The 24,253-nt window shown below is 56.9% G+C and overlaps 1 protein-coding gene across 8 annotated transcripts in view; it reads right to left on the minus strand.

Moving 5' to 3' along the window:
- The window catches only part of HDAC4 (histone deacetylase 4), a 296,118-nt gene that overhangs the window by 170,017 nt on the left and 101,848 nt on the right, over positions 1 to 24,253 (minus strand). Inside the window, exon 1 of one of the 8 annotated variants that reach the window (XM_044945380.2) lies at positions 13,629 to 13,849. The exons of the other annotated variants lie outside the window; for them this stretch is intronic. The gene's annotated coding sequence lies outside the window, so the exon portion shown is untranslated. Of the gene's footprint in view, positions 1 to 13,628; positions 13,850 to 24,253 lie in introns of those variants that run through there. 8 annotated transcript variants of the gene reach the window in all.

Genomic DNA, 24,253 nt, shown 5'->3' on the forward strand with positions numbered 1-24,253 from the left:
GAGGGAAGGCCCCACCCACACGGCTCACAAGGAACCGCTGAGGGCGCATTCTTGGCGGGCACGGGAGAGGAGAGCCGTCGGGGTCAGCACGTCTAGCGGGGCTTAGAGGGCGTCAACCACCCGTGCAGGGGGGAGGCTAACGCTGCAAGGGCTCTGTCCCTGAGATGGGACCGGGGAGCTGGGACCTGGCCTTGGTTACCGGGCCCCCGGCCGGGCACTACCTCCAGGCCGCCGGATCCCTCATGCTGCCCAGGGCCCCGAGGAGGGCTGGGTGAGGGCGAGGTGGCAGTGCACAGCCCGGGAAGGAGAAAGGCTTGCCTCACTGATCCAAACGGGGAAGCCGGTGGGGGCACGGAGGAGGGGAGTCAACTCAGCGGGGCCTGAGGTCCCTCCTGTGCTGTGCTCAGTTGTCTGGCTCTTTGTGACCCCATGGGCTGTAGCCCGCCAGGCTCCTCTGTCCATGGAATTTTCCAGGCAAGAATGCTGGAGTGGGTTGCCATTTCCTTCTCCAGGGAATCTTCCTGACCCAGGGATCGAACCCACATCTCCCGCGTTGGCAGGTGGCTTCCACCTGGGAAGCCCCTTTAGGAAGGGGAGCTAGGGCTCCCTTTTCCCGTCTGCCCAGCTGAGCTTCCTGCCGGCTCCCTGGGACTCCGGGGAAGAAACCAGGACACCCCGGTGCAGCTGCCTCTGTCCATTCAGCCAAAACTCTGGAGCGTCGCTGAAGGATACATCAGGTGTAGGTTTTAAATTTAAGCACAGGCATCTCCAAACGTGATTTTCACTTGCGAGGGCTCTGAGAGAGCGTGGGGGCAGGAAATGGGTTTCCTTGTGTTGGTTTTCCAGTGTTTACAAGGGATGTGAGAATGTGGGACTCCATGGAGGTCACTCAGCAGCCTGGATGCTCTGTCCTGGCCAGAGAGACATGGTGTCCGCTGCACCGTGCGATGGCCAACCGCATGTGACTCACCGAGAACATGCCCTATGGGTGATGTAGGCTCTCCGTCCAGTGCAGCCCACAAAGGACCCTCTCACCGCGCAGTTGTACATGCCCACTCCAAACCCCACAGAGGAGGAGGTGGGCGCTGGGGCCACAGGGTGGCGAGAATACACGCCCACTCCAAACCCCGCAGAGGAGGAGGTGGGCGCTAGGGCCACAGGGTGGCGAGAATAAACCACCATTTCTCAGGAGGACCCTTGGGTCTCTTTGTAGGCACCTCTGTCCCCACTTATTTCCCCCCAGAGACGAGGTGTAGTTTCCAGGCCAGGCAGGGTCTGTCTCCTAGGAAGGCTGTGCCACGTTTTTCTACCCAGGGTGGCAGTGCCCACCTGGGGGCCTGGGGTCTGCCGTCACCCTCGGTGCAGGGGGAGAGCTGGGGTGGCCACACCTGCCCTGTCCTTCCTTCCTGGATGTGACACTGATCAGGAAGCCCCCAACGCTGTTCATGTCAGTTCATTTCTCTTTGGTCCATATGCTGGAAGCTGGCTCAGAACATTCCAGGTTCAGGAAACGCCTCTCCCTCCACACGGCAGGCCAGGGGCCAAACATGGATGCTAGGGCCCAGGCCACTGAGGCAGGAGGGGGCTCGGGGCCTGGCGGCTGAGTCCCCACTGAAGCTGAGGGCTGGCAGTGAGCCCTGGGCCCCCTGGTCCCCCGGCCCGGGGTCACCCAAGGTCAGCCTGTGCACCAACACAGAGCTCCCTGACCCCAGGGGACGAGAGGCCCTCTGCACAAGGTGTGCTGACCCCCAGGGTCAAGCACGCCTCTCAGGAAAGGAAAAAAATCACAGCTTCTAACAAGGTTCCTTCATAAAAGGAACTGTGAACTGCCTCCTTTCCAAACGTGATTTCTCAGCAAATACAACTGACTTTCTTATCAGGAAATCACTCTGAGACCAACAATGGGTGTGGTTTCAAAAAGAAAACCACTCCTCCCAAGAAGCCAAGGGCTCACACTCAAAAACAGGCTTTCTAAAAACAAAAAACCGCAGTGTTTGACCCCAGCCCGCAAAGCCGGCCAGGCCGCTCAGCTCTCCCTGGTGCCATCACGGTGGCGGTGGGACCAAGGACAGCCCCAGGGGGCAAGAGAACGCTGACTGGACAGGCACCTGCTTCTGGGTTTTTGCCCCCATCTGGACAAGTGTCCCTCTCTTGCTGGAGGCGCCCAGACCCCCTCCAGCTGGGAGCTGGACCCTCCCAGGGAAGCTGATCGTATCTGCTGGGTATCACGTTCCCATGGCCCCAGCAGGGGCATCTGGCCACACCTCAGCCCAGCACAGCCACAGATTCCAGAGCACGGCCATCAGCAGAGGCGACCTGACCCCTCGGGACGCCGTGGACACAGCTGCAATCTCTAACCGTCCCGGGAAGGGCTCCACACACGCCGACGGCTATAGAGAGACTTGTACACTCACAAAACTAACCACGAGCCGGAAATGTCAAACCACAGCTCTGCAGCACTCACTTCCTCAGGAGAGTGCAGGGAGGGTGTGAGTGTCCAAGTGGACCATGAGAGCTGCCACACGAAAGGGCCTGCGCACCAGCAGCCCTCTGCCTCCACGTGGTTGCCACAGGGCTGCAGGGATGAGATCCTGGGGAGGACGCGGATGGCAGCCCCTCCCTCCCCAGAGCCTCTGCCACTGGGCACTGTCCGTGCGGAGGACCAGGGACTGGGCTAGGTCAGCTGGTCACTTTTCATCACAAAGTCTGCTGCTCATGGTTTCCAGCTTCTGGACTTTGAGAGAGTAACTCCTCATATTACTAATGCATAGTCTTTCAAATGCCATCTCACCAAATAAAGGTGTTCTCCCAAAAAGACAAAGATAATCAAACATTTAAAAAAACTGTACACCAAACTACAAGCTATGCTTCAACTGCATACATAAATCAGCATTTTCTTTCCTGCCTAAATGAAATCAAAGGTTTATCAAAGTAATCAGGAACGATCTATTTGACTGTCATTGTTAACTTTACCTAACTTCATTTGTTCCCTCTCCATTTGAGGCACAAATGGGTGCCGGGTGGAGGTGGCCGGGTCAGGCTGCTGACCTCCCACAGCAAGCTTGAGCCTCTCGGGGACGGGCAAGGAGCCTCAGACAAGCCAAGAGATCAGAGAGAAGATTGGAAGAGGTTTAGAATTTCTCGGGTTAAATGTGATTCTGGAAAGATGCTGAGTCAACATGCTTGTATGTCAAGCATGAAGATATTCATCAGAAAAGTGAAAACATTTCTGTCCTCGGGTCTGAGTTATCGCAAAGAGGAATCAACATACTTCATCGTGCTGACGTTTACCAAGTGTTCCACAAACACACACGCCTCATGTCCGAACCGCCTGGGGGACGGCCCCTCCCCCAGCAGACAGAAGCAGCTGGAGGCCTCAGGAGAGCAGGGGTCCCAGGTGGACAGCATGGCCAGCCGACAGTCCGGTCTCCTGTCGGAGGCGAGGACCCTCTCGAGGCTGCGACAGAAAAGGGAACAGGATTTCCCAGGAACCACGTCACCCGGGGCAGGAGGCAGAACTTCCCTTTGCTCTTTCATCCCCATCGGCCAAGCACAGATCAGAAAAAACTGGGGAAAATGAGCAGCTCTGGGAGGAACCGAGTGTCAGGCTTTGAGCAGAGAGGCCAGCGGGGAGCCCCTTTTGGGGCCGAGGGGCGGAAGGCCCAGGACCGCCCTGGCAGCTGGACGTGAACCCTGCAGCCTGGAAGGGGAGGACACTGGCCGGGGGACCGAGGGCCAGCTCCTCCCACGGCCAAGCTTAGAGCAGCCTCGTCCTTCCTGTGGACAGCGTTGCTCAGAAGCACCCCGATGTGCATATCTGCACTTAGCCCACCAATGGATGAAAGGCACCCACATGTCCTTGCCGCCCACCCCGGCCACCAGACGGGCTCCAACAGGGGCGGCAGCACCGGGCAGCCTCCGAGTGACCCCCCGGGACTGGGGGGCCTTCCGGCCCTGCGTGGCAGCGGCAAATAGTGCCGAGTCCCCGGGCCTGGTACGCTCAGGCGCTGAGGTCAGGACGTCACCCTCCTGCCAGCTCAGGCAGGGTTCAGTCTCGCCCGAGGCCCCGGCCACCGGGATGCCTGCCCCAGGCCCACCCGCCTCTCCAGCCCAACCAGCCCCCGTGTGTTCAGAAGCTGAGCTGGACAGAGGCTGGACACAGGAAGGTGACTCTCAGGTGGGAGCACCCGCCCCAGTCACGGCGAGGGTGTGCGGGCCACGCCACGTGCGAGGACACGCCAGCGGCCACAGGCCCGGGGCGCATCCCGCCGCCTCAGCCACGGCTCAGCGGGACCTGCCAAGGCCTCCCGGCGCCCGCTCCCCGAACCTGCTCTCTCCCCTTAAATGAGGAGCTGACACAAAACACAAGAGATGACTCTGAGCCGAAGAGCTCGCTGTGCAGGGCGGCCCCAGAGCCAGCATCCCCCAGAGCCTGGACACCCCTGGGGCGGCCCAGGGAGCCCAGCCCAGCGGCGGCACCGACCGTCAGCTGTCGTGAAGCCTCGCCGGGACACCTGTGCCAACCTTCGCTGCCTGGCCCACGTCAGGACCTGTGGGAATGCCGACGGCAGCACGGTGGCGACAGGGAGGGACGTGCTCAGCCGGTCGGGGGACTGGGCCGTGGCCCCTGCGTGTCACGCTGGAAAGGGAAGGGCGAGCTGACCAAGTGCAAAAAAGAGAACCAGGAAACGCTGCAGCAAAGCGCGGAGACAAAGCAGAGGAGGAAAAGGCTTCCAAATGAGAATCGAGAGAAAGTACAAAGTTGCCGGGGGCTCAGAAACTAAACAGGTGCACCTTAATTAGGGATTTGATAGCTCCTGGGAATTGGACCAAGCTCCTCATCCCCAACAAGTAAATTCTGCATACACTCAAAATCTTTCTAATGTGCTATGCATGCAAACAGGGAACGACCTGCATTTTTAAATCACTGAAACAGTCACTTAATACGAGGAAGTTAGCCAGCTGGCTGACAGATCACCATGGATGTGGGTATTACCTGTGAGGTGCCTGGCAGCTCATGGTTCAGACCCATTATGTAGACTTGCAAAGACTAAATACAGAGTAAATCACATACGACAGTCTGGCTTTTCGTAAAGAAAATGCAAAGGGACCCTTCTTTGCTTCCCTGTTCATCACCAACTCCTGGAGTTTGCTCAAACTCATGTCCATTGAGTCGGTGATGCCATCCAACCATCTCATCCTCTGTTGTCCCCTTCTCCTGCCTTCAATCTTTCCCAGCATCAGGGTCTTTACAAATGAGTCAGCTCTTCACATCAGGTGGCCCAAGTATTGGAGCTTCAGGTTCAGCATCAGTCCTTCCAATGAATATTCAGGACTGATCTTAGGATTAACACTAACTAGATCCAAATTGGAAAAGACCCTGATGCTGGTAAAGACTGAAGGCAGGAGAAGAGGGCAGTAGAAGATGAGATGGTTGGATGGCATCACTGACTCAACGAACATGAACTTGAGCAAACTCCGGGAGACAGTGGAGGACAGAGGAGCCTGGCGTGCTGCGGTCTATGGGGGTCACAGAGTCGGACACGACTTAGTGACTGAACAACAACACACCTGAATTAGTTACACTGCTCAAAAAAATTCTTGCAAAGCTTAACCCTAGAAGACACACAGCTCTTTACTTGCTCATGAAACTATCTGCAGGAGATGAAAGATGCAAAATTCATCCTAGGAAGAAACTGATGCTTAGTGTTTTGCTTTCAGAGGGCCAGAGAAACTGCAGCTGACTTGGAAGTCACCCACATTTCACAAGCTGCTAAGTGTCCAACGTGGTCACTTTCTGAGTGGCCAGAACACTTAAGGGGACTGAAGAACAGTTCAGAAAGTGCCACTGAATTGGGGGTGAGCGTTCCCAAAGCCAACAGCTTCCATCCCTAACAGTGAGTCCTCCCGACTTTCAGGCAGAGACTGCTATCAGCCCTGTTTCATAGATGTGAGCCTGGGTGGCCGAGCCTGGTGACATTGAGCGACCGAGGGCCAGGGCCCCTGCTCCCAGCCTCCCCCAGGATGCCCGGCTCCCTGTGTGGAGTTGCGATGGGTGTGTGCCCCACAGTTAAACTACCAGCGGAGGAAGGGACCTCTGTACGGTACCCAGGGCCTGCAGAATGTTCTGGAGTTTTTGTCTGGGGAGAGAAGGGACCTCTATAACGCCAGGATAGTCAGCAAGACCAGAAACATCACTCTCAATGGAAATTCACAACAGGGTGCAAACTCCAACAAACTGCACAGTAACGACCAAAAACACGGCTGAAAGAAATCAAGAGGGAAACTCGGTTCTCTCTGTGAGACTCAATTCACTTGGCCATTTTCCCACGGACATTCAATTAAAACCAACTGTGGGAAAAGAGGATCGTGGTCGGAAGGCTGCAGAGGCCATCGAGGCAATGAAGAAAGTGTCTCTTGTAACAGCCAGAGAAGCCCTTTAGCGTTTACATTCAACACAAGCAAGCGGACCGTCAGGAGCCCTAAGAGGGGGCCATATCGTCATCGTCAATCAGATTCGACTCAACAAACAGCTCTGATATGACACCAAAAACACCAGTGACAAAAGAAAACGACCTCATCAGAATTGAAAACCTGTGTGCCTCTAAGGACACCAGTCAGAATATGAAAAAGCAACCCGCAGAAAAGGGACAGAGTGCTTGCAAATCATTTATCTGACAAATGAGTTGCATGTAGAATATACAAAGAACTCTTACTTCTCAACAGCAAAAAGGCAAATAACCCAACTTAAAAAAAAAAAAAAAAAGAAGGCAGGAGATTGAAACAGACATTTCTTCAAAGAGGATATACAAGTGGCCAATAAGCTCATGAAGAAACACTCAGCATCATTAGTCGTCAGGGAAACTCAAATCAAAATTACAGTGCTGCTGCTGCTGCTAAGTCACTTCAGTCGTGTCCGACTCTGTGCGACCCCATAGACGGCAGCCCACCAGGCGCCCTGTCCCTGGGATTCTCCAGGCAAGAACACTGGAGTGGGTTGCCGTTTCCTTCTCCAGTGCATGCAAGTGAAAAGTGAAAGTGAAGTCGCTCAGTCGTGTCCGACTCCCAGCGACCCCATGGACTGCAGCCCACCAGGCTCCTCCGCCCATGGGATTTTCCAGGCGAGAGTGCTGGAGTGGGCGCCGTTGTGTGGGACACCACCTAACACCCACTAGGAAGCCTACAGTCAGAGAGTGAGGCAAGGGCCACTGCTGGTGACGATGTGGAGAGACCAGAGGCCTCACACATGCTGGCGGGAACGGAAGGTGGTCGAGATCAGTGTGACAGTCCCCCCAACAGGTAAACAAGGTTACCATCTGATCTAGTAATTCCACTCCTAGGCATATCCCCACAACAGCTGAGAACAAATACCCCACAAAAACCTGGACAAGAATGCCCCCTTCCTGGAGCAACGGGAAAGGGGTGGGAAGTGATGCAAGCTACAGCGTGGGGACCTGAAACGCGCTGATGCAGGAAGCCAGACACAGAAAGGCCGCTCACTGTTACTCCATGGAAAGAAATGCCTAGCACAGACACCTGGCTAGAGGTGCCCGGGGCTGCCCGGGGGTTGAGCGGAAGTGGCGGGGGAGTCCAACAGGCAGAGGATCTAACGTGACCAGACTGATGGCTGCAGAGCCCGAGGACACACTGCCAGCCCCGTGAGCTCAGCTCAACAAAGCTGAGGCCGAACACCAGTGAGTCAAGGTGCCCGTCCATCCCTGCTAGTCACAAGCCACAAAGCGCCTCCCTCGGCCTTTCTGCGCTGGGAGCCCTTCCCCTTTGTCAAGGTTCACCCAGAGGCCCCGGACCCCACGTGAGGAGGCCAGACGGGTGCTGGGGGCAGAAGCTGACCCCTGGGCTCCACGCTGCCCATCATAGAGCCTGCAGCCGGTGTGTTCCTGCCTCCAGAAGGGAGCCCTGAGCTGCCAGGGACACGCTGCGGGCACCACAGGGTATGAGCAGTGAGGTCCCACCTGGGGTCACCCGACAGGCCAGGACAACCAGTCAGTTTCTTCAACAAACACACTGCAAGGAAAGAGACCGCATGTGGACCCCAGTTAACACTTATCTGAAAAACACCCTGGTTGGGGGGAATCCTTTAAGATAAGGATTTTAAAAAGTGACTACAGAATGGGAAAGACTAGAGATCTCTCAAGAAAATCAGAGATACCAAAGGAACATTTCATGCAAAGATGGGCTTGATAAAGAACAGAAATGGTATGGACCTAACAGAAGCAGAAGATATTAAGAAGAGATGGCAAGAATACAGAGAAGAACTGTACAAAAAAGATCTTCACGACCCAGATAATCACAATGGTGTGATCACTGACCTAGAGCCAGACATCCTGGAATGTGAAGTCAAGTGGGCCTTAGAAAGCATCACTACGAACAAAGCTAGTGGAGGTGATGGAATTCCAGGGGAGCTCTTCCAAATCCTGAAAGATGATGCTGTGACAGTGCTGCACTCACTATGCCAGCACATTTGGAAACCTCCGCAGTGGCCACAGGACTGGAAAAGGTCCGTGTTCATTCCAATCCCAAAGAAAGGCCACGCCAAAGCATGCTCAAACGACCGCACAATTGCACTCATCTCACACGCTAGTAAAGTAATGCTCAAAATTCTCCAAGCCAGGCTTCAGCAATATGTGAACCGTGAACTTCCTGATGTTCAAGCTGGTTTTAGAAAAGGCAGAGGAACCACAGATCAAATTGCCAACATCCACTGGATCATGGAAAAAGCAAGCGAGTTCCAGAAAAACATCTATTTCTGCTTTATTGACTATGCCAAAGCCTTTGACTGTGTGGATCACAATAAACTATGGAAAATTCTGAAAGAGATGGGAATACCAGACCACCTGATCTGCCTCTTGAGAAATTCGTATGCAGGTCGGGAAGCAACAGTTAGAACTGGAGATGGAACAACAGACTGGTTCCAAATAGGAAAAGGAGTACGTCAAGGCTGTATATTGTCACCCTGTTTATTTCACTTATATGCAGAGTACATCATGAGAAATGCTGGACTGGAAGAAACACAAGCTGGAATCAAGATTGCCGGGAGAAATATCAAGAACCTCAGATACGCAGATGACGCCACCCTTATGACAGAAAGTGAAGAGGAACTAAAAAGCCTCTTGATGAAGGTGAAAGTGGAGAGTGAAAAAGTTGGCTTAAAGCTCAACATTCAGAAAACAAAGATCATGGCATCCAGTCCCATCACTTCATGGCAAATAGATGGGGAAACAGTGGAAACAGTGTCAGACTTTATTTTTGGGGGCTCCAAAATCACTGCAGATGGTGACTGCAGCCATGAAATTAAAAGATGCTTACTCCTTGGTAGGAAAGTTATGACCAACCTAGATAGCATGTTCAAAAGCAGAGGCGTTACTTTGCCAGCAAAGGTTCGTCTAGTCAAGGCTGTGGTTTTTCCTGTGGTCATGTATGGATGTGAGAGTTGGACTGTGAAGAAGGCTGAGCGCCAAAGAATTGATGCTTTTGAACTGTGGTGTTGAAGAAGACTCTTGAGAGTCCCTTGGACTGCAAGGAGATCCAACCAGTCCATTCTGAAGGAGATCAGCCCTGGGATTTCTTTGGAAGGAATGATGCTACAGCTGAAACTGCAGTACTTTGGCCACCTCATGTGAAGAGTTGACTCATTGGAAAAGACTCTGATGCTGGGAGGGATTGGGGTCAAGAGGAGAAGGGGACGACAGAGGATGAGATGGCTGGATGGCATCACTGACTCAATGGATGTCAGTCTGAGTGAACTCCGGGAGTTGGTGATGGACAGGGAGGCCTGGCGTGCTGTGATTCATGGGGTCGCAAAGAGTTGGACACAACTGAGCGACTGATCTGATCTCATCTGAAGCATCAGTGTTTCAGCAGGGATAATGGTATGGTGACTGCAGGTCACAAAGAGTCCTGATCTCTGAGGACAGACGTATGACAGCCGGGGCCAGGCAGAGGAGCCACAGATGGGCAGGACTGGCCTTGGAGAGGGCCTGGAGGCCGTGGGGTGGCCACCTGGTCACTCGGGGTTCTGTTCTACCTTTGTAGACGCTGGAGAGTTTACATAATAAAAAACAGAAGAATGCCCGCCTGAAGGACTGGACCTGGAGTTGGCGGCTCCTCTGCCGCTTCCTGGCTGGTGCTGACGGACTGTTGGAGGCTGCTCAGAAGCAAACCTGGGCTCCAGGTCTGGACCGGCCACCCTCTCTAAGCTGGTCCAGAGAGAAACTTCCAAAGACAAGCCTTCGGGGGCACCCACATTCTTTGCCTTCCCTGGAGCATGCTTCCGGTCATGGCTGAAGCAGGCAGAACCGGGTAAGCTGGGCACGCCTGGGCCCACCACCCTCTGAGGTTAGAGCGGGATGTGCTGGTGGTGATGCCAGGCAGCGGGGCAGGGTCTGTGCTCCCAGACGCAGCTGGAGCTGGGAGCGGCCGGGAACGTGGACGTCAGCTACAGTCTCAACGACGAGAGCAATACCAGTAACCTTTACAGTCAAAATGAGAACCTCATGGGCCTGCTTCAGGCAGAACTAACTGAGCCAAACCAGGAAACCAGCAGTGCCTGCTCTCGCACAGCCAGCCCCTGGCTGGGGGGCTTCCTTGTGGGCAGAGGGCACAGCTGCCGGGCAACGCACGGGGGCAGAACGTCCGCCCAGGGCTGCTGGACAAGGCTCAGCGACCCTGGGGTGGCAAGGTGGGAGCTCCAGTCGCCCGTGGTCCCGCCAACTCCCAGGGCGGTGGGGCCCTGCCTCCCGCAGCCAATGGGACCGTCCCCTCCGCCAGGTGCAGATGGGCAGGGAACGGTCACAGCCCCTCCTTTTTTAAATTTTTGTTTTCTGTTGGAGCACAGCTGATTTACAGCATTGTGCTCCTTTCGGGGGACAGCACAGCGATCCAGTCATACACGCGACAGCCCTTTTGAATTAAGCTGTTCTTACGAGAGATCTTTTCAAAGAGAGCCAAGTTCCGACATGATTTTCCCTGGGCCGTCAGCATTCCCAGAACTGTGACTCCATCCGTGGCTGTGAGGTGGTGGGGAGGGGACCGGGAAGAGCAGAGAGTGCCTGGGTCACCGCGGTGGGGAAGGGCTGGCGGGGGGTGGGGGGCCGCCCTGGGGCCGTCTTGGGCCAGCATCCCCGAGCAAAACCTCCCTGGCTGCTGCTTTCTTCACATGTGGTTTGACTGACGCAAATCAAGAGGCAAGTGGGTGATTCACGATGGTCCGGGCCCAGGGCACACACAGACGGGGCGGATGCGAGCCTGCTGAGTCACTGGGAAATGTCCCCCTTTCCAGGAGGCGCTGCTGGGTCGAACTTGCACGTGGACGCGTGCACTCAGCTGCTCAGAGTGTGATGGTGTGGCCGGACACAGCACAGAGCGGGGATCGCAGGGCAGATGCAGGGAGGCGTGCAACGGGGCAGCCTCCAGAAGCCTGGGCCGGCCCTGGTGCTCATGTGCCCAAGTGCAGGGTACCCCGGGCCGGGGGCACTGGGCCCTCTTACACCAGCTCCCTGGTCCGACTTCCCAGCACCACCCCCCCTCCCCCCGCCGGGGGGTGAGGAGGGTGAGGGAAGGGTGAGGAGGCAAGATGAGAAGCCAGGACTCTGCCTTCCAGGAGGCTCAGTGGTAAAGAATCTGCCTGCCGTGCAGGAGAGGCAGGAGATGAGGGTTCAATCCCTGGGTCAGGAAGATCCCCTGGAGGAGGAAATGGCAACCCGAGCCAGTATTCTTGCCTGGAAAATCTCATGGACAGAGGAACCTGGAGGGTTACAGTCCGTGGAGTCACAAGGAGTCGGACACGACTAGGCAACTAAGCCACCACCCCTGGGGAGATGAAAAGAGGGGGCCCCAGAAACTCCCCTCAGTGCCAAGTGCCCCCTCGAGGGGCTGTGTGAGGGGCACGGAGGACTCAGCCCCCGGGTCTTGCCTCGGTGGGGGCATCCCAGAGGAGCTGAGAGCCGGAGCCTAGCAGGTGACAGGTGGGCAGGCTGCTTTCAGGCAGACAGGGAAGGGGGTGCAGGAGGCTCAGAGAGGGGGGATGGGGCTGGGGGACTGCTCGCAGGCATGGGGGTGCCCTCCTCCAGGGGTGGGGAGAACCAGGGAAGGACCCGACACAGGAAACACTCAGCCCGATGATGCTGGGAAGACCAGCTGGCAACAAGGCCACAGCCCGGGACCCCTGGGCAGATGCAGCCGGTCCCACGGAGACGGGGAGGCCTGATCCCCAGCACGGAGAGGGGCCTGGCAGGGAGCGGAGGATGTACAAAATGCCTGTGAGCCAGGCGTCTGCGCTGCTGACTGGGTCTACTCGCCCCTTCGTGCCTCGTTCCCTGGCAGGGCCGTCAGACCGCAGCTCCGCTTGCCGGACCGGGTGGGACAGGTGCCCTGGGGGTCGGTAGGTCCCCCCTGCGCTGCCCTCGCACGGGCCGTCATGGACCCCCAGCTGGACAGGACAGAGCGTGTCAGTCGCTCACTCCTGCTTGACTCTGTGCGCCCCGGTGGACCGCAGCCCGCCAGGCTCCTCTGTCCCTGGGATTCTCCAGGCGGGAACACTGGAGTGGGGTGCCGCATCCTTCTCCAGGGCCCCGGGAGCTTCCCCCAAAGCTGGTCGGGAGCGCCGGGGGAGGTGGGAGCTGCCAGCTCCGTGCATGCAGCCCGGTGAGCGGGCTGAGCAGCCAGGCCTGGGGAGGACAGAGCCGGCCGGGGCTGACGTCATCGTCACTCTTGGACCTCTTTCACAGAACGCCCCCAAAGACCCCAACCCCTGCGCAAACGCCCAGATGCACCCCCCGGGCGCTGGGGACACGTCCAGGAGTCGGGTGCCTCCGGGCTCTCCGTCTGCCTCCGCGGACGCCCTGGGACACACCCAGACCCGGCCCGGAAGGCGTTCTGGGACCGTCTCCTTCCTCGGCCGTCGGACCCGTGGAAGCAGCTGGGGGCAGCCCCTTGCTGGGCACATCACGGGCTGCAGGATTGCGGAGGAGGAACAGAAGCCGCCACACGCGGCTTCCTCCGCGCGGCTGGGGGGTCGGGGGCGAGGGGCGGCTGCTGACGGCCGAGCGCCAGCATTTCGGTTCCTCTCGCTTCCCCCAGTGTATGGCACAGCCGTTTCTCTCCCATTTCCTGTCTTACTTCACACGGGTGGGACCAAGGCTGGGAGGGGAGGTGGGCGGTGGGGGCGCAGGGTGGGGCCAGGGTTTGGGTGGGGGCAAGGGCCACTCCCTCTGCGGCGTGGGCAGGCCTAGCAGAGACGCTGACATCTCCACCACAACCGCGACCCACCTTGAACCCGCCACACACCCAAAGGCAAGTTTCTCAACATCCTTGATGAAATTTTAGGAAACAGTCCAAAGCAGAGACCTCTGTTTCTGGGGTGCTTCTGCACGCTCCCAGGCCTGTCTGGGCACCTTAAAAGCCGGCCCCGCCCCCGGGCCCCCTGCTCCCACCAGCACTCGGCCTGGGGATGGAAGGCCGGGTAGTTCTCCTACAGAGAGGCCATCGGCCCCAGATGGTCTGCGGTGACTCCAAGAGCCCAGGTTCTCTGGGCTGGGAGATACATCAGACAACTCTTCTCCCCACGACTGGGGCCACCCGCACCCTGGCTCCCCACCTGCCGGGCCCACCTGGAGGCTGCGGCGTTCCTGAGAAACGGTGTGTGCTCGCCACGGGCTTCAGACAGTCACATCTTCAAATGGCAAGAAAGAAACAGACCCACAAGAGAGGGCCGGGGGCCAGGAACGGTGTGGCCCAGTTATCTCTGAGTGAGCTCCCGAAGAGAGGGGGTGTCCCCCGAAAAGAGGTGCCTCTGCTACCAGGAGCATTGTAGAAATACTGACGATCTCACCTGCAAAGAAAAAAAGTACTCCCGTGCAGTGACATGTCTAGGACCTTGTGTCCCAATAACATGCCGGGCTTGCTGCAGCCTGCCTCCTCAGACAGTTCTAGACCTCTCTGCAAAGCCGGCTTCCCTGCCTGTAGATGCACACGCAGCGCCCCTTCTCTTTAACCAGAGAAGGCCGTCGTCCGGGGTCACTGCAGGCGCCAGACGGGAAGGGCAGGGCAGGTGCGAGGCGGGGAGGCGCCCAGGGCAGCCTCAGCACAGCAGCGGCCCCCTACGGCCTCCTCCAGACCCCAGGGCACAGGTGTCCGGACACTTTCACTCAAAACCAGCCTTCACCTGCAAAAATGAAGTCATGATTTGCAGTCCTTCTTCCAGACCCAGGCCTGAGGTTCGTGCCCGCGGAGGTGATGGAGACACAGCAACTGACTGAGTTATTAACGATCCAGGGGACAGACTGTCTACACTGTACCGAGGTGCACGTTCATGCTCACACCCGCCCCGAAGCCTCAGGATAAACGTGAACTGGGTCTCATTATGCCCATCTTACAGAGGAGGGTAGTCGAGGCTGCAAGAAACTAGACGTGCACCCGCTATCTAAACAGCAGAGCTGGGGTTCGGTCCCGGTCTCATGACTCGAAAGCCAGTGCCGGCAGAACCTGGAGCCCCTCCCCACATGGAGCACACACGGGGCTGGTCCAGCCAAAGGCCGGGAGAGGCAGGCGGGGGAGGAGTGAGCCTGAAACAGAAACAGCAGCGGCAGCGAAGCCGCGAACCTGCAGCGCACCCTCTCTGTGCCTGACCAACGAAGGCCTCCGGGGAGCAGATGACCCTGGGACCTGAAACCGCCCGGGCTGCGGGGAGAGACGGGAAAGCAGGGAAGGGAAGGTGCGTCTCCCCCCGGGCAGACGCACCCGGACCGCGCAGAGCCGGCTGCCTGAGTGACTGGAGGGCGGCCTCCAGGGAGAGAGGGCGCATGCCGGCCGGGCGCCAGGCTGCTCCACGCCTTCTGGAGGACAGCTGACAAGCATCTTGCTGAGGCCAAGAGCCGTGAGATTCTGCGTTTCCCTCCCCATGCCCCAGAGTCCCTGGCGATGGTCTCCACGTGGGGAGGGTGCAGTCCCTGCTCGCAAGTGTCTCCTTGTTACAGGAACCCAGAGAGGGGAGGACTCTGAAACCCCCCACCCAGAGCACCTCGTCTCCAAGAGCTCTGGGATTCCAGGCTTGTCAGCGGCTTCCATGGTGACCAAAGTTCTGACACACCTGAGACACGCCCGGCTCTGCTTTGTCAGCCCTGGAAGACATGTTGGTCATCTGGAAATTCTTCCTTCACATTCTCCCATTTGTAATCGAGCCAAAGGCCCCCGAGGCAGGGACAGAGGCAGAGGCCAGTGTGCCGCGTCGCCCTGTGATGCTCAGCCAAAGAAGCCAGCCTCGGACCCAAACACCTTTGCCCCAAGTCCCCTGCAGGTGAACGTCCCCCAGGGATGTGGCGCAGCACAGAGCTGCTTCTGGGCATGGCCTGGGTGCGATAACTGAGTCCAGCCCGCTGGTCCCTCCAAGGGGCGAGAGCACGTGATGGATGACGCGGGCGCTGCCTGCCCCCACCAACCCCGACTCAGCACCAGCTCACAGCAGCGCAGAGGGTGGGAGGAGACCGCCCTGCGAAGGGTCACACACAGGCCTTCCGCCAGGACCTGGAGTCCCTGCTGACCCAGAGACGTCCCCCAAGCTGCCCACTGTTACCAGTGACTACGGAGTCCTCCACGTCTTGTCCCCGTGTATATCTGTGCACATGTATGTGTGTGTGTGTGTCTCTCTTTAGTCGCTAAGTTGTGTCCGACTCTTGGGACCCCATGGACTGTAGCCCACCAGGCTCCTCTGTCCATGAGATTCTCCAGGCAAGAATACTGGAGTGGTGGCCTTTCCCTCCTCCAGCGGATCTTCCCGGCCCAGGAATTGATCCGGGTCGCCTGCATTACAGGCGGATTCTTTACCAGCTGAGCTCCCAGGGACACAGCATTAGTGACGAGTGAACCAGCATTGACATGCCATCGTTAACTGAAGCCTGTACTTTGCTCAGGATCCTCTGTTTTCCCCCAACACCCTCCTGCCATCCCAGGACCCCACCCAGGACTTCAAGTGATGTTCAGTCATCACGTCCCCTTGGTTCCTCGGCTGTCCCGGGTCCCAGGATGCTCCTTCTTGCTGGCGGCCTTGGCAGTTGAGGAGGATGGGTCAGGTGGTCTGTCAAATCCCTTGGTGGGGGTGGCCTGGATGGGGGGCTGTGTGCTCAGCAGGAAGACCATGGAGGTGAGTGCCTTCTCCTGCCATCACAGCACGGGTGGATACGATCACGGTGACGGAATGTAAATAAAGATGCTGAGCGTGGATGCACAGCACACTACTCCAAGGACACAGGCGACTTTCCACAGAAGGAGGGCTGAGAAGGAGTGAGCGGTCCACCCAAGCCCAGGAACCAGAGAAAGAACACAGACGACACCCAGAGCAAGGAGGAGGAAGACGAGAAACCCCAAAACCTTGTGCTCACTAACAGCTAAGCCCACCAGGCATAGAAACCTGGTTCCTGAAAATTTAACAAAGATTACTCAGAAAGAAGGATATGGGCGCGTAACTACAAATCCAGCAGAGATTCAAAACAATAAGAAAATACCACTGAAAAACTCCATTGCTACTAAAGTGAAAATTTAGATGAAATGGACAAATTGCTTTAAAACAAAAAAAAAGGTATCTTAACGTTATAGGGCTTCCTGGTGGCTTGGACAGTAAAGACTCCACCTCAATGCAGGAGACCCGGGTTCAATGCCTGGGTCAAGAAGACCCCATGGAAAAGAGAACGGTTTCCAGCATTCTTGCCTGGAGAATTCCATGGACAGAGGAGCCTGGCAGGCACAATCCTGGGGTTGCAAAGTGTCGCACACAATGGAGGGACTGACTAAACACACACACACAGATTTATATGTATTTATACATAAGTATAACCTAAAATCTGCAAAGTCTGTATGGAGAAAATTATGAAAAATCTATTAAAAGATCTAATCAGTGAAAAAGCAATCAAACAAAGAAAGGGGAAGATGTGATAAAGATGCCAATTCTCCCCAAACTCATCCGTATGTTCAATGCAATTCCAATGAAATTTCCAATTCAGTTTTTTAGAGGAACATGTCCAGTGAACTCCATCTGTGGGGTTAGGCCCAGGGGCGCTGGGACCCTTGGAGGAGAGGGACAGAGCAGGGAGGTGTGGCATAGCTCGTGATCAAGAAAATGGAACCGATCCCTGCCTTGCCCAGCCCACAGCAATCAAAGACTTCCTTGTGAGAGACAAAACGAACAGTCACAGGAGGGACTGAAGTTCCCTCTTGGTACAGTTCTGTGGGTTTTGACACATGCATAATGTCATGTGTCTATCATTATAGAATCACATAAAATGATTATGTATCAGTATTGGTTCCCTGGGGGCATTCCTGGTAGCTGAGATGGTAAAAAATCTGCCTAAAACGCAGGAAACCTGAGTTCGACCCCTGGGTGAGAAGATCCCCTGGAGAAGGAAATGGCAACCCACTCCAGCATTCCTGCCTGGAGAATCCCACGGACGGAGGAGCCTGGTGGACCTAGGGTCTCAAAGAGTCGGATACGACACAGAGTCGGCATGCACACATTGGTTCCTGATGCTGGGAAAGATTGAGGACAAGAGGTGAAGGGGGCCCCAGAGGATGAGATGGCTGGATGGCATCACCGACTCAATGGACATGAGTTTGAGCAAGCTCCAGCAGATGGTGAAGGACAGGGGAACCTGGCGTGCTGCAGTCCATGGGGTCGCAGAGTCAGACACGACTGAGTGACTGAACAATGACAAACGTGCCATACTGATGCAAGATGTTAGTAACAGAACTGAGTGCCAGGGAGCGGGTCTATGGGAATTCTTTGTCATGTCTCAATTTTCCCATAAAGCTAAAAGTGTTCTAAAAACCCAAAGTCTAATAAGTTTAAAAAATGGCCAAAATGGTAAATTTTATGTTGTGTGTATTTTATCGCAATTTTAAATAAGAAAATTCACTGTCAGGAGAAAAAAGTTACAGAAGGGAACTATCCAACGTGACCTCCATGACCTTGAGGTTTGGCAGGTTTTCTTTGGTATCCTGTTTTTAATAAGCATTAACTACAAAAGGAAAGGCTCTTTTTGGTGCGGGCAAGTCATAATTTTGGAGGAACAATTTTTGCACACCACTTGTTTGTGTTATGAACAGTATGAAATAGTATGAAAGGCAAAAAGATATGGCAATGAAAGGTGAACTCCTCAGGTCAGTAGGTGCCCAATATGCTACTGGAGAAGAGTGGAGAAATAACTCCAGAAAGAAGGAAGAGACGGAGCCAAAGCAAAAACAACGCCCAGCTGTGGATGTGACTGGTGATGGAAGTAAAGTCCAATGCCGTAAAGAGCAATATTGCATAGGAACCTGGAATGTTAGGTCCATGAATCAAGGCAAATTGGAAGTGGTCAAACAGGAGATGGCAAGGGTGAACGTCGACATGCTCTCTGAGCCTCCAGTGAACCCCAACCGCCCAACCGTGTGCCCAGGACCGTGCTGCAGAAAATAAAGGGACGAGTGCGATTCGCGGCGAGGAGCCCCAGCAGCAGAGAGGCAGTCACCCCCGGTCGGAAGCAGCAAGCCCACGAGGTGGGCCCTGACTTCACCTGCCGGACATGGGAGCCCACGAGGACCTGGAGCAGCACCCCAAGACCACCAGCCCGATACGGGCCCGGGGCTGGCCGCCCCAGGTGGCTCTGCCTGGCCTCTAAAGACACCCCTCCATACACTCGGTCTCCCTGCTCCCAATACCCCATGGGGTTGCAAAAGAGTCAGACAAGACTGAGTGTCTAAACGACAACAACAAGGTGAACAGGGCTCCGTCAGCCGCAGAGAAGCGTGGCGCTTTCTACTTGGAGCGCCCCAGAGAAGAAGCTACCGGGACTTAAGGATGCACGTTCATGGCGCTTTCTACTTGGAGCGCCTCAGAGAAGAAGCTACCGGGACCTAAGGATGCACGTTCGTGGTGCTTTCACTTGGAGCGCCCCAGAGAAGAAGCTACCGGGACTTAAGGATGCACGTTTTTGCTCCAAACACAGGCTTCACCAACAGAAAGTCTCCATTTAAAACCTCAAATGTGTCAATGACTTCCACTAAATTTAATTTGCTATTTCTTTTCCAAGTGTGAGCTAACATTTTCCAAATGATCAGACTTCCTCATACCCACTTCCCTACCTTCTGAGTCAACTTTGAGACCATAACACGGTCAGGCCATGGGACGCCCAGCAGCACTGACGTGGAACACACAAGCTCCACGAGCAGCCTGTCTCACCTGCTGAAGGGCAGAAGCGGGTGAAACCGATGGCCTGGAGATGTCCCCCCCGAGAGTATGGAGGGACGAGGACAGAGGACGCGGGGGAGTGGTCTGCAGAGCAGGCAGGACGGACAGGGCGAGCTGCAGCCAGGGAGGGCCGCCCGCGTGCACACACAGGCACACACAGGCGCACATGTGCACATACACACGTGCATAAGACCCATGTAGGCACACACATGTGCTCACGCATGCGCACACACGACTGCATCCACCATCACACTGTTTCTGCACAGCCGCTGGGAAGGGCTGGGGGGGACGGGCCACATCATTCACCAGCGATTATTCACCACACAGGGAGCACTGGGGTTGGGTTTTCTTCTCCTTCAAGGCTTTTATCCAGTAAGGACTGATGAAAACAGGGAAAAAAGCACCTCAGAAGCCAAGCCTACATCTGGTGGTGCCGCACAGGACACGGCTGACCCCACGTTCTAACGGCTCTTCCAAATAGAAAGCCAAGCTCCTGACAAAGAAAAACCCCAAGAGAACCATCCCAGGCCCCGCTGGACACGATCCTTACCGTGAAGCCTATTCCAAGAAGGTTTTAGGTCATCGCCGCCTACCAGCGCTGGCCCGAGCTGGCCAAGGCCAAGTGCAGGGCCGGGGGCCAGCCCCGCTGGCCGGGGCACAGGCCCGAACAGCTGTGACAGCGACGGGCCTGCCGAAAATAGCCGCCTGCTTGTTTATGTCGCCTGTGTTGCAAGGCAGCCTCGCAGCCCTTTGCTGGGGTTTGCTGGGCCAAGGGGTCTGCGGGAACACGCAGCCGGCAGTAGGGACTTGGGGAGCATCCGTGGAGCAGGAGGCTGGCTGGGGAAACGCCCAGATTTGACCGCTGGCTTCTGGAACCCGGGCTCCGGGGCCCCAGCGTGCAGGAAGGCCCCAGCGGGCCCAACGCCAGCCTGCCGCTGAGACCTCACAAATGAAAACAGCTTTAGAGGACAACCTGCAATTAACATGGGAACAATTATCTTCCTAATTTGGGTTAATTTCTACTTCGCAGCCCGGGTTGGCAGGTGGGGGGGGGGGTGCAGCCCTGGAGACATCTATGTGGGTGCTTTTTCGCTTTGTTCTCCCAAGTCCACACATTTTAAATATCGTCAGGAAGGTTTCAAACATCCGCCCGCACCTTGGAGAAAAGGGCCTGGGAGCTCCAGAGAGTGGGTGCTGCTCTGGGTGCCGGCTGGCTGCCCTGCATGAGGATGGAGAGCCTTGATCAGAGGAGTTCCTAGGGTGCTGCTCAGTGCCTGCAGCACCCAGAGGCTCCCTGAGCAGGAAGCTGTCTCGGCCCGGCCCACGCTGGAAGGTGGGGCGGGGCCGTGACACGGGTGCTGGGGAGGCTGTGAGCACCGGGCCCTGGGGTCCAAGAGACCAGCAGAGCCTTTCCCGGGACACCGGTGGAGACGGCCCCGCGGCTCAGCATAGTCACAGCCTGGCTGGGCCCAGGGCCCCGCCGGCCACGCAGTAAACCCAGGGCTCTGGCTGCTCCTCTGGCTGAGAACATAAACCCTTCCAGTGTTTGTTGTTTGTTCGAGGAGTGACGCCAAGGCTGCCGGAACACCTGGGTGCGGACGGCAGCGGAGGGTGAGCGCGCCAACGACAGGCAGAGGGAGGGGCGCTGGGCCAAGGCGTCCCGGCCCTGGACACCGCTGCTGGCCATGGCAGGGCCCGGGAGACACAGGGCACCACCCCCCGACCCCGACATTACTTAAAATGTTTAACTTCAGTTGCAGAAGAAACTGATCTTTAACCTGGACGTTAAAGAGCAAGCTAGTCAAAAAACATGTGTCACTCTGGACCACCCTGGTTTTCCACTCACTGGTAGCAGTGAGTTGGTGGGGGCGGGGGGGTGGGCAGGCAGGGAAAATACAGGTTCCAGTTTTTCTCTCTGTACTTGGAGTAGGAGAAGCTCCCAAGAGCCAGGAGATGTTTCCGGGCAATGTGGGATGGACGGCCCCCTTGAAACGTCAGCCTGTTAACACTCAAAGCAGAGCGCATGCAGGACACCGGGTGGGAAACGAACTTTCCACTTACTTACCGTCCAAACAACAAATGGGAAGCCCCACAAGACGTACTTTTACCTTTAGAAGTAAAAATAATAATAAGGAGCTGCACACCCCTCCAGAAATGAGGCAGGGCTGCCCACCCGGCAGGCTTCCCAGGAACTGGCCCCGGGTCCCTGCCAGCCGGCCCTGGGGACAGCGTCCCTCTTGCTGCCACCTTCTGCTCAGTTGCCCCTCGGATTTGTCCTCCTTGAGAGGACCAGGAGCAGGCTGCTCCAACAGCAGGCTGGAGTGGGCCCTTTAAGAAGGACTCTGCTGGGTTCAGATGCCGGACCCGGTCCCCCGGCAGCTTTTCAGGTGAGGGTAAACATCTTGTAAGATCCGGGGTCCCAGAAAACCCTGTCTTAGAAGAGCCGCCCTGCAGTCCAGGCGGATAGGAACCCGCCAGGGGAGCACAGACAGGGCCCCAGACGTCTGGCAGGCCTGCAGTGCAGGGCTTCCGGGGCCCTCAGACTTGGGGGCCCTGGCAGTGCTGAAGCAGTGGACCCCGCCTCTGCACCTATGGGAGCCAGGACCTGAGCACGGCGGAGGCGGGGGACCACGGAGAGGAACAGGGTCCAGACAGGCCCTTGGAGGCTGCCGGGGCCGCCAGGCTGTGCCTGAGGTCCGGGGCGGCCCCCTCCACCAGGGCTCAGGGAGCGCTGGGCGTGCCCCCCAGCCCCTGCCCTGCTGCCCAGCACCCCCAGGCACTGAGCCTGTGAGGCTAACAGGTCTACATGGGCAGCACGAGCACCCTGAAGACAGGCACGCCGGCCCCATGCTTCCTCGGACCTCAGCGAGAAAACACCGAACTACACGCACTTGCTAAGCAGCTCTGGGGCCCCGGCGGCTAAAGGCAACAGGGCAACGTCAAGTCATCCAAGCACTGCAGCGAGACAGGACACAAGTTTCTAGAAAGCACTGGGCTGTTCCAGCAGTCACCCCGCCCGCCCCCCTCCCCACCACCATCTGCCGCACACAGAGCAGGCCCCTCTCATGAGCAGGGGCCCGTCCATGCGCCCATCAGGCCAGGTTCTGGGGGTGAGCCGTCATTTCTGCGGCGGGGGAACAACGGCGGGAACAGTTGGGCACACGAAGCCCTGTCCCCAGGCCCCCAGAGTCCACGGCGGGCGAGGCTCAGGCCAGGGTGCACGGCGGGACACAGAAGGGCCTGGGGGTGAGGTGGGGGCGGGGGGGGGGGGGAACCCGCTCCAGCCTCGGCTCCTCTGCGTCTCCCTCATGGTCACCGTGGGTGTCCCTGCTCAGTCCTGGTGACACCGGGCAGCGAGCAGAAGGGGTCTGCTCCTGTTCGCATCCCATAGGCCACCCGCAGACTGCCCATGCCCAGCGGCAGGGGATGCGCCAGGCCAGCTCGGGACGACGCCTGCCAGCACCGCTCTGGAGGCCAGCTATCACGGAGGGTCCCCTGGCCCTGATAAAGGTGATGACGGCAACCGTCTGTGTGAGGGGCAAACTAGCAAACCTCACGGTCACCCAGAAGCCGGCCTGCAGAAATACCACAACAGGGAGGATGCGAGGGAAGGGGCTGCAAAAGGCCATCCCACGTGGTCGCAGCGCTGACCCCCATGATCTGGTGAGGAGGGGACAGGAGGCACCCGCTTCTACACTCTTAAAAATGTCCTGCAATAAACAGTTCCCATCTTTACAATCGAAAAAGGACAAAGCACCCTTGCTTCTTCAAAGAGAATGCTCTCGTCGTAATTATCGTATAATCTCTCACTTCCTCCATGCTTGAACTTCCCTAAAGCTTTCCTGTTTTGTGTCCAGTTGACTGTTCCCGTTGAGCTTCATTTAATTTCTTAAGTAAGATGTCCTCACCCAAACCACCGACAATTTTCTCCAAGAATAGACCGGAGGGGCAGCCACCTGTATTCCAAACCAGGTGGGGAGCGTCTCGGGAACGGAGAGCCCTGTGACCTACATTCTAAGACACTTCCCTGCTTGGTCACACACTCACGCTTCACTTGCAGCGGCTTCTGACAGGTCTCCGGGTCCAACCCGGCCCTGAAGTCAGGGGCACGGATTTGGAGCTCACAAGCGGGGACTCCAATCTTTGAGGATGTGAGCACCCATTCTACAGATGACCCCACTGAGGCCCAGAGGGTCAGTGGAAGGCAAGGACAGCACCCTCACAGGAGCCTAAGCAGGGGGGACCAGCAGCGCCCCGGGCCCTCCACTGGCGTAGACGGAAAGGAAGCACGCGTGCAGCACACACGCCACACGCACAGGCACACGTGGCACGCTCAGGCATGGAGGGGTCTTCACCCCAAGCCCCGGAGCACAGTGCCTGCGCTGAGGCCACAGAGGGCCGGCCCGGCCTGCCACGTGCAGTGCCGCGCCCGCGGGTTTCTCCTGGTCCCGCTGGTTGCTGTCTGTATTTTCCACGCAGACGGCCGGCTGAACTGAGCACTAACGCTCAGCCTCTAAAGGTCACCGTCTTTCCTGGGGCCCCTGCAGGGCTTCCTGCGGTCAGGGCCACAGTGCTGGCTGGCATTTAAGAGAGCCTTCACTGCTTTCTTTCTTTCTTTTTTTTGCACTTGGCGTTTATCTGATAACTTCTGACTCTCTTTCTTGAACATCAGTCATAAAATCAGAAACCTAGGCAGGACTCCCCGACCGCCTGGGGATAGTGGACTGGGTGTTGGTCACACACTGGACCCTGCGGACCAGCTCTGTGGGGCTGAGGAGGGGCCCAAGTGTTGGGGCTCTGCACCTGAGCAGAGGGGGCTGGCGGACACGTTTAGAAAACACTGGATTGATGGTGAAACCTGCTCATCAGGCCTCTATGAATCAGACGGTCTTGGAACTATTTGCTCTAATTTTCCTTGACATTCAATATTTGATTATTCTTGCCAAAGAAATGACACAGTGATCTCGATGGCTTCCAAAAGATGTTCCCTGGGGCTCAGGAAAAAAAAATAACAAAACG

The sequence above is a fragment of the Bubalus bubalis genome, chromosome 6, assembly GCF_019923935.1.
Source record: "Bubalus bubalis isolate 160015118507 breed Murrah chromosome 6, NDDB_SH_1, whole genome shotgun sequence".
NCBI lineage: Eukaryota > Metazoa > Chordata > Mammalia > Artiodactyla > Bovidae > Bubalus > Bubalus bubalis.